General features: G+C 42.0%; 1 long non-coding RNA gene across 1 annotated transcript; it reads right to left on the bottom strand.

Moving 5' to 3' along the window:
* Positions 1-1,184: 1,184 nt before the first annotated feature.
* Positions 1,185-6,745, bottom strand: LOC128416886 (uncharacterized). The gene is made up of 2 exons (XR_008331334.1): positions 6,056-6,745; positions 1,185-1,541 (listed from the first exon to the last, which is right to left on the bottom strand). It is a non-coding gene; the product is annotated as an uncharacterized LOC128416886 (long non-coding RNA).
* Between the last annotated feature and the right edge of the window lie 202 nt (positions 6,746-6,947).

The raw sequence follows: 6,947 nt of genomic DNA, 5'->3' as shown, positions 1-6,947 counted from the left end.
TGGGTCTAGGCTATCTGAAGGACCATTATAGAGAGAAGAACCTGTCCAGGGGAGGCCATTCTCTTCATTCTGCTACCCTCAGAGGCATATTTGGGGATGATATAAGAGAGGGTCTTCTTGGTGGCTGCTGCCAGATTGTGGAACTACCTTCTATGGAAGGCTAGGCTGGCCCCCTCTCAGCTTACCCTTTGCCAGCAGGCAAATACCTTTTCAATTAGACAGTCCCTTGGTCACTAGAAGGTCTTTTAATGGTGGGTGTTGAATTTTTCTCTCTCCTCTGTTGTTTGAAGTTGGTTTGGTTCAATACTATTTTTAATATGCTAACTTACTGAACTATTTTTTTAAAAAACTGAATCAACTCCATAAAGGTAACAGCAATGAAATAAAATTAAAGTCCCAATGCTATAGTCACGTTATGCTAACTGGATGTAGATAGGTTTATAATTAAATGCCACGCACTGTTGGAACGCCAGGATATGGTGGTACTGTATAAGGAAATCATGATGCTGTATTTTTGTTGTTCTGTCATTATCACCTTAAACAGTGCAACAGCTATTCTGGCACAAGTGCAGTGCCATACAAAGGCAATGGCCCATCTTACACTGTGAGCTCCTTTGCAAGACTAGAACAGGACAGTGTGCTTTTGTGCGGGTCTTGCTACACCTACTACTAGAATGCTACCCCAATACCTTTCCACCAATGTAATGCACCCCTTACTCCCCAGTCCCAAGGGTACCTACCACTGTCATACTGTTTTGTTTTTTACTTTGCACAGGTTACACTTCTTTGTAGACTGGATGTTGATTTGGTTTGCTGATGATATCTGGAATTAGAATCTCATTTAATTGTGTCAGTATGAGTTACTGACCTACCAATATTTTTAAACTTAACATAATCCTCACTAAATTTGCAATTTTCCATGCAAGGAAGCATAAGTAATTATTAAATGTGTGCTGTCTTTTTTGTTGATTGCATTTCAAGCAATTTTGAAATATAAATTAAAAAGTAGGCTGTTTTTCCTTGTGGGGATTGGAAAATAAACTATATAAATAGAAGTTTGAAGCGTGATAGCATAATGTATGATATTCTAAGAAGGAAAATGGCCAGTTTTCAAGCAGTTTTTATCACTAGGTTTAATGACTCAGACTTTGCCAGTTATCAAGAACACAGCCTCACAAAGAGAGAAAATATGACTGAATTTCCCACATTTATTGTTTTGGATCCCATTCCAACAACTAGCCATCAAACCAAGTTTTGCTTGCAAGAGTCTTGTTTCACCCTGATTCCAAAATAAGACACTTCAGATGTTGAAGACACCGGAGATAATTAATCAGAAAGAATTCTAAACATGCAATTAATCTAGGGAGCTAAAACCATTTTGATAGATTTGACTCTCTCCAGTTTTGAGATACTGAGAGGGGACCAGCTGTTGATGGCCTTCTGAATTACATTCTTCATAAATCTCACACTGAGAGTAATTGTTTCTTGCAGGTCAGCCATGTAATGTCACTTCCAAGTTGTTGGTGTCATTAAGATCCCATCTGAAATTGAATCAAGAAATGGAGTTATGAAAACAGAATTTATTTGGGGTAAGACTTGAAGGTTTCAGACAGTTTATCTTATAACAAGAGAAACTATAAGATGTGTTGATCACAGACAGTGAAAGAAGGGGTGGCAACATCCCATTATATCAATGGCTCTATCTCCTTTGTAAGAACTGACAAGAAATGTAGTACCGAGAACTCCTGGTTGATGAAAGCACCAATAAATCTGCTTGCTGTGGGGAACAAGCTGAGTGGAATTAGTTTCTGAGTTTAGTACTTTTAACAGGTGGAGCAGCAAAACCCAAGGAAAAAAAAGATTTAATCAAAGAAAAATGACAGATGTGGGGTTGTATCCATTGAAGTCATTCTGTTAGCACAAGGTATTCCACCTGCACAAGGGGACTTCCTCTCTCTCCCGCTCCTCCCGTTCCCCCCCCCCAGTGCTCCCCCAAGTCTACCCTAAAGGGTTGGGGGAAATCCCAGTACATATTTAGAGAGAGGAGAGGCTGTCTCATTGTGCATGCAGAAGACCTTGTGCTAAACAGGACAACTTAGCTGTAGAGAACCCATAGTTACTTTGTTGTCCTGTACAGTGGTACCTCAGGTTAAGAACTTAATTCGTTCCAGAGGTCCGTTCTTAACTTGAAACTGTTCTTAACCTGAGACACCACTTTAGCTAATGGGGCCTCCCGCTGCTGCCATGCCACTGCAGCTCGATTTCTGTTCTCACCCGGAAGCAAACTTCTTAACCCGAGGTACTATTTCTGTATTAGCAGAGTCTGTAACATGAAGCATCTGTAACCTGAAGCGTCTGTAACCTGAGGTACCACTGTATTCCCTTTCGCACCCTCCTTTGTACACTTCCTAATGATCTCCCATTCCCTTCTTGTCAACTTTTAAATCTTGTCCCATATATTATAGGGTTGCCATAGTTCAAAAAGTCACCAGGACATCCTCAAAGTTGTTGAGCTTTTTAAAAGAAAAAATGCCAAAGATGAGACAAAGCGCCACATTTCAGAAATTCACCCAAGATGTCCTTTCTGCCTTTGAAACCCTGGTAATGTCTGGGAAAATCTGTATGTATTGCAGCCCTAATATATGATAGCTCTGTTCCCTATTGTATATGCAAGAAGTTTGGTGAGTTGAGAAATGGCATGTATCCTGTTTGATGATGCAGGTGCAGGTACACAGGAAAGGTGATCAGTCAGGTGCTGATCAAATAATGTGTGTTATATTAGCCTGATTCCTCACTGGGTTCACTAGAGCCACAACTTAATAACATGCAGCACAAACAATGAGATCTGCAATGATTACAATGCACTAGCACTGTCAATAATGGGGGTCATCTTTGTGATCACTCACTTCTGCCTAAGCAAGGGTGCTCAGACCTGGCCTTCAGCAATGTGCTGACTGTCCCTGTCCCATCTGGCACTGACATCTGCCATGCACTAATTCCAATCCACTTCAAAGTAAACAGTACAAGAGTGCCTCCCCAAAAGCATCCTTCACCCACCTTTCCCAATTTGGTTAAGGGGGGTCCTAAACTGTGCTGGCTAGGGGTAGCTGGTGGGATAATACAGCCCCTCTTAACCTCCACCCTTATGCAGGAGAAGCTGGAGATATAGTGTATACAGTATCTGCACACCAACTTTTGTGTGTCTTGCCCCTCTCTAGAGTTGGAAGCAACACCACACTCTCTGGGTTGGAGAAAAGGAGAAGAATTGTTTTCTGAAGAAAACTATATCAGAGCAAATAGGGTGGGGAAATGGTTTCAGGTGATCCAGTCTGAATTGGTGGGGCATTTATAACTCTCCCAAGATGCTCCCATTGAAACACCAGCCTATCTGCTTGGGCAAGGTCCTTTTGTAATGACAAATGCCATATTTGCTGAGCCATTTTGTCCATCTCCTCCTATGTGAGAGCAATCTGTTGTATGTTACAAGTTGGTCATAGCCAAGATACTTATAAAATACCCTTTCACCTCAATTCTGCAGAACCAAGGTCTGGTCACAAAGCTGCAACTCCCCCGCCCCCCATTATTTCCATTTTGATTTCCGGGCTCTTAAATATTGCAGTGCATAAACTGCTTGCCTATGCCACAGTTTTCTGTTCCCACCATTCAATTCTGTTATTATTTTTCTTGCAGCTGAGGCATTCATAAGAGAGATTGCACATATAAAAAAATTGTTTTGTGTGCATGTGTGTGTTTTAGTTAATGGAAAGTTCAGCAGTTAAATGTAACCTCCTTTCTCGTCCTTGAAGATTCCTCCTGACAAGTGTATATAGGGAAAACAGATTGCCTGGACAGCGGTCTAATGAATGCCAGAAAAGCCTAGAGCGGTTTCATGGTTTCACTCTAATCCAGATAAGAGATCTGCATCCACGTGCTGCTATAGAAAGCTGACTACTCATCTCCAGTGAGACACATTTTTCAAGATCATGCAATGTGATATGCATAAATGCAAACTTGCAAAAAGATAAATGCAAACTTGGGATGAAAGTTACTGGAAAAGATAAAATCCCCAATCCATTTGCCCCTTTTATTTAATCATGCACTGAGCACAGTATTTCATCAAAATCCCTTAGAGTTAAATCATGTAATAGATTAACTGGAGACTCTGTTCAGATAATGTTTGTTAAAATACCAACCAGTGCTGACCTGTAAACCAAATCTCTGGCCAACCTGAAAGTTTTGATGCATATGATGCTCCTCCTTTCCATGGGATGCCTATCTGGATATATATCTTCTTGTGAGGCAGAATCAGCCTGCCTGCCAATCAAGAGAAGTGGATTCTCTGTTTCCCATAGTACTTGTCCACTTGTGGACAGTTTCTTGCCCTTTTGCAAGTGGGGTGATTGCCCAAATAGATGGCCTCATTTCACAGATAGGGGGATATATGTATTTTGAGGTTTGTAACTGTGAAGCTTCTGCTCTATATTAAAAGATTCAGTGTCCACCAACAACATCATTTCATCCATCTGCCTGCCTGTCTCTCTAATGTATGGTTAAATTAGACCAAGGCACAGAACATCTGGATGTGGGTTAAATAGGTATTTTCCCCCTCCCAAGCCAAAAACAATATTGCCCGGTTTGTATGCTCAGAGTAGTTGCAACAGCATAAATATTAGATGGCAGCCCCTCTCTTCCACATCTCTTTCCATATGAGAAGAGTGCTCTTCTTTATGTTGTGGGCAGGCTGGAGGGAACTACAGACAGAAGAAAATTGTGTAAAGGCAAAAGCATAGGGATGCAAAGAATTTGTGCAGCAACACATCTGTCAAGGAAATGCTTGGACTATGGAGGTGTGAAAAGAGCTGCTGATCAATGGGGGCAGGGACCAACTGACAACCTTTCTGGGAATCTCCTATATCTGAACAGTGTATTCCAGGGCTTGATTGTTATGTCCATAGAATCTGGCTTGTTGTGCAATGACCCAGAAAACTGGAAAATACTGTAAAGGCAGTCCAAGTTTAAAAGTATCAATGCATTTCTTAAGCTTCTGTGTTGCTAATGGGGATGGGATCATGGGTTAGGGAGCTCTGGTTGTCTGTTGCATCAGTTGCAGAGCTGAAGTCTAGGTACTGATCCTGCTCCCTGCCCTGCTATCAGAACAACTCACAGAAGTGTGCTAGAAATCCAAGTAACTTTGGACTGTGGTTAATTTACTAAATGCAAAGAACTACGATATCGGGATTATGTTCAAGTTGCTTTGGCTTAACTGGTTTGTGGATTGAGATGGCAACCCCTTACCTTAAACAGAGGGAAGGCAGACGGAACCTTGCTGAAGAATTAACTCGGCTTGGTATAGCTTTGCAAGGCTTCATTTCCAGCTGCTGCAGAGCTGAGAAAAATTTTTAGGATGACAGTCTGAATAAGATGGTAATACTGCCATTGAATGGAACTAATACAATTGTTAGCTGGCAGAATGATATGCCCTGTCATGATGGAGATCTACTACACCAGAGACAGTGCAACTCTGATAGGATATTTAAACATTATGCAGTCTCTTAAAATGCCTACCATTGAAAGAAATGGATTTTATGTGCTTTTAAACTGTGTTTAGTGGAACTGAATCAATACCACTACTGTCCATTAAATCAAGACAGCCCTTGATTTCGCATTTTCTGCCTTCCCTTTAATTTTATCACTCCATTCTTTCCCCCATAGGCTCCGGTAGCTGACCATTGAAACTGAGCATTTAGGAAAGTTTTTCACACTTGGCATCAAGAGACATCGTCGAGTTCCTGAGCTCATTTCATTTGTGACTCTTGAAAGCTCGCAGTCAAGTCATGCCTCTTCAGCATGAAGCTCCAAGGAATTGCTCAGATAAAGCACTGAGAGGAGAGGGAAGCTGAAAGAGAGTTTGAAAAAAGCAAGAAGGACTAGAAGGGGATACAAGCAACACAGAAGCAGCAGCCAGTGTAATCTTCAAAGAAAAGACGTGGGAATCTCGTGGTACATAGCAAAATCAAAAGGAAAACAAAAGGTAACATTTTGGTGTTCACCTTACCTTCAAAAGGCAGTCTACAGAGGCACTGGAGGAAAAAGTGCTTGAAGCAAGGCTGGCCTCAGAGACTCCGCGATATTTGAAAGATGGAGATTGTGATGAATAACAAGGCTGTTCTCTCTTTCTCTTCTCCATTTTCAGCCAATCAGTCTGGGATAGAATGACTTTATGTTTGTAAAGTACTTGTGGAAATGCTTCTTTATTAGACATGGCTTTGATCCCCGGGAGGTTTTGATTCAGACCGGGGCCTGAAGTTACAATCCAAAGCATCCTGCCTCCTGCACATTCCACTTATCTGGTGGTTGCAATGGGAAGAAGGAAACGCTTGAGAGAGAGTGAGAAATTCATTTTTCTGTTCAGGTTAAAATCCAACCTGGTGAATAACTTGGTGGAGGGAAAATTGTTGCTATCCATCCATCTCAAGGGACAATGGAGGTGGGTGGTGAAGTCAGACCACTGCATTAGCAGTTCCAAAGTGATTTCCTTCGGGGGGGGGGAGCCAGGCAGTATGGAAATCCTGATCTGCCCAGATGACAAGACACCTCGCCCTCTGCCTTGCTGATGTGGTCCAAGGGAAAGCAGAGCAACACGTCTGGCACCAGGTTGGAGGCAGGAGTGGCTGGAAGGAGGCAGACAACAATCTTAGGGATTCTATTCTGGATTTGTGTAGGGTTTACTCCTTTGCCTTTTCTTTTCCTGAAGATATCCTACAAGGCAGCAGAGGTTTAGGATCAGAATTTTACATTTGCTAGTTGGGCTACTTTCCCAGGTTAATGAGCCCCATCTGCCCCTCACTTCCCTCTGTAGCATGTGCAGAAACCATCTTCTTGACCATTGCACCCACTATTGATCTCATCTGTTCAATCTACCAGAGCCTATCTTCACATGCAAGGGA

This window comes from Podarcis raffonei, chromosome 7, assembly GCF_027172205.1.
Source record: "Podarcis raffonei isolate rPodRaf1 chromosome 7, rPodRaf1.pri, whole genome shotgun sequence".
Taxonomy (NCBI): domain Eukaryota; kingdom Metazoa; phylum Chordata; class Lepidosauria; order Squamata; family Lacertidae; genus Podarcis; species Podarcis raffonei.
This window is presented reverse-complemented; position numbering and strand designations above follow the sequence as displayed.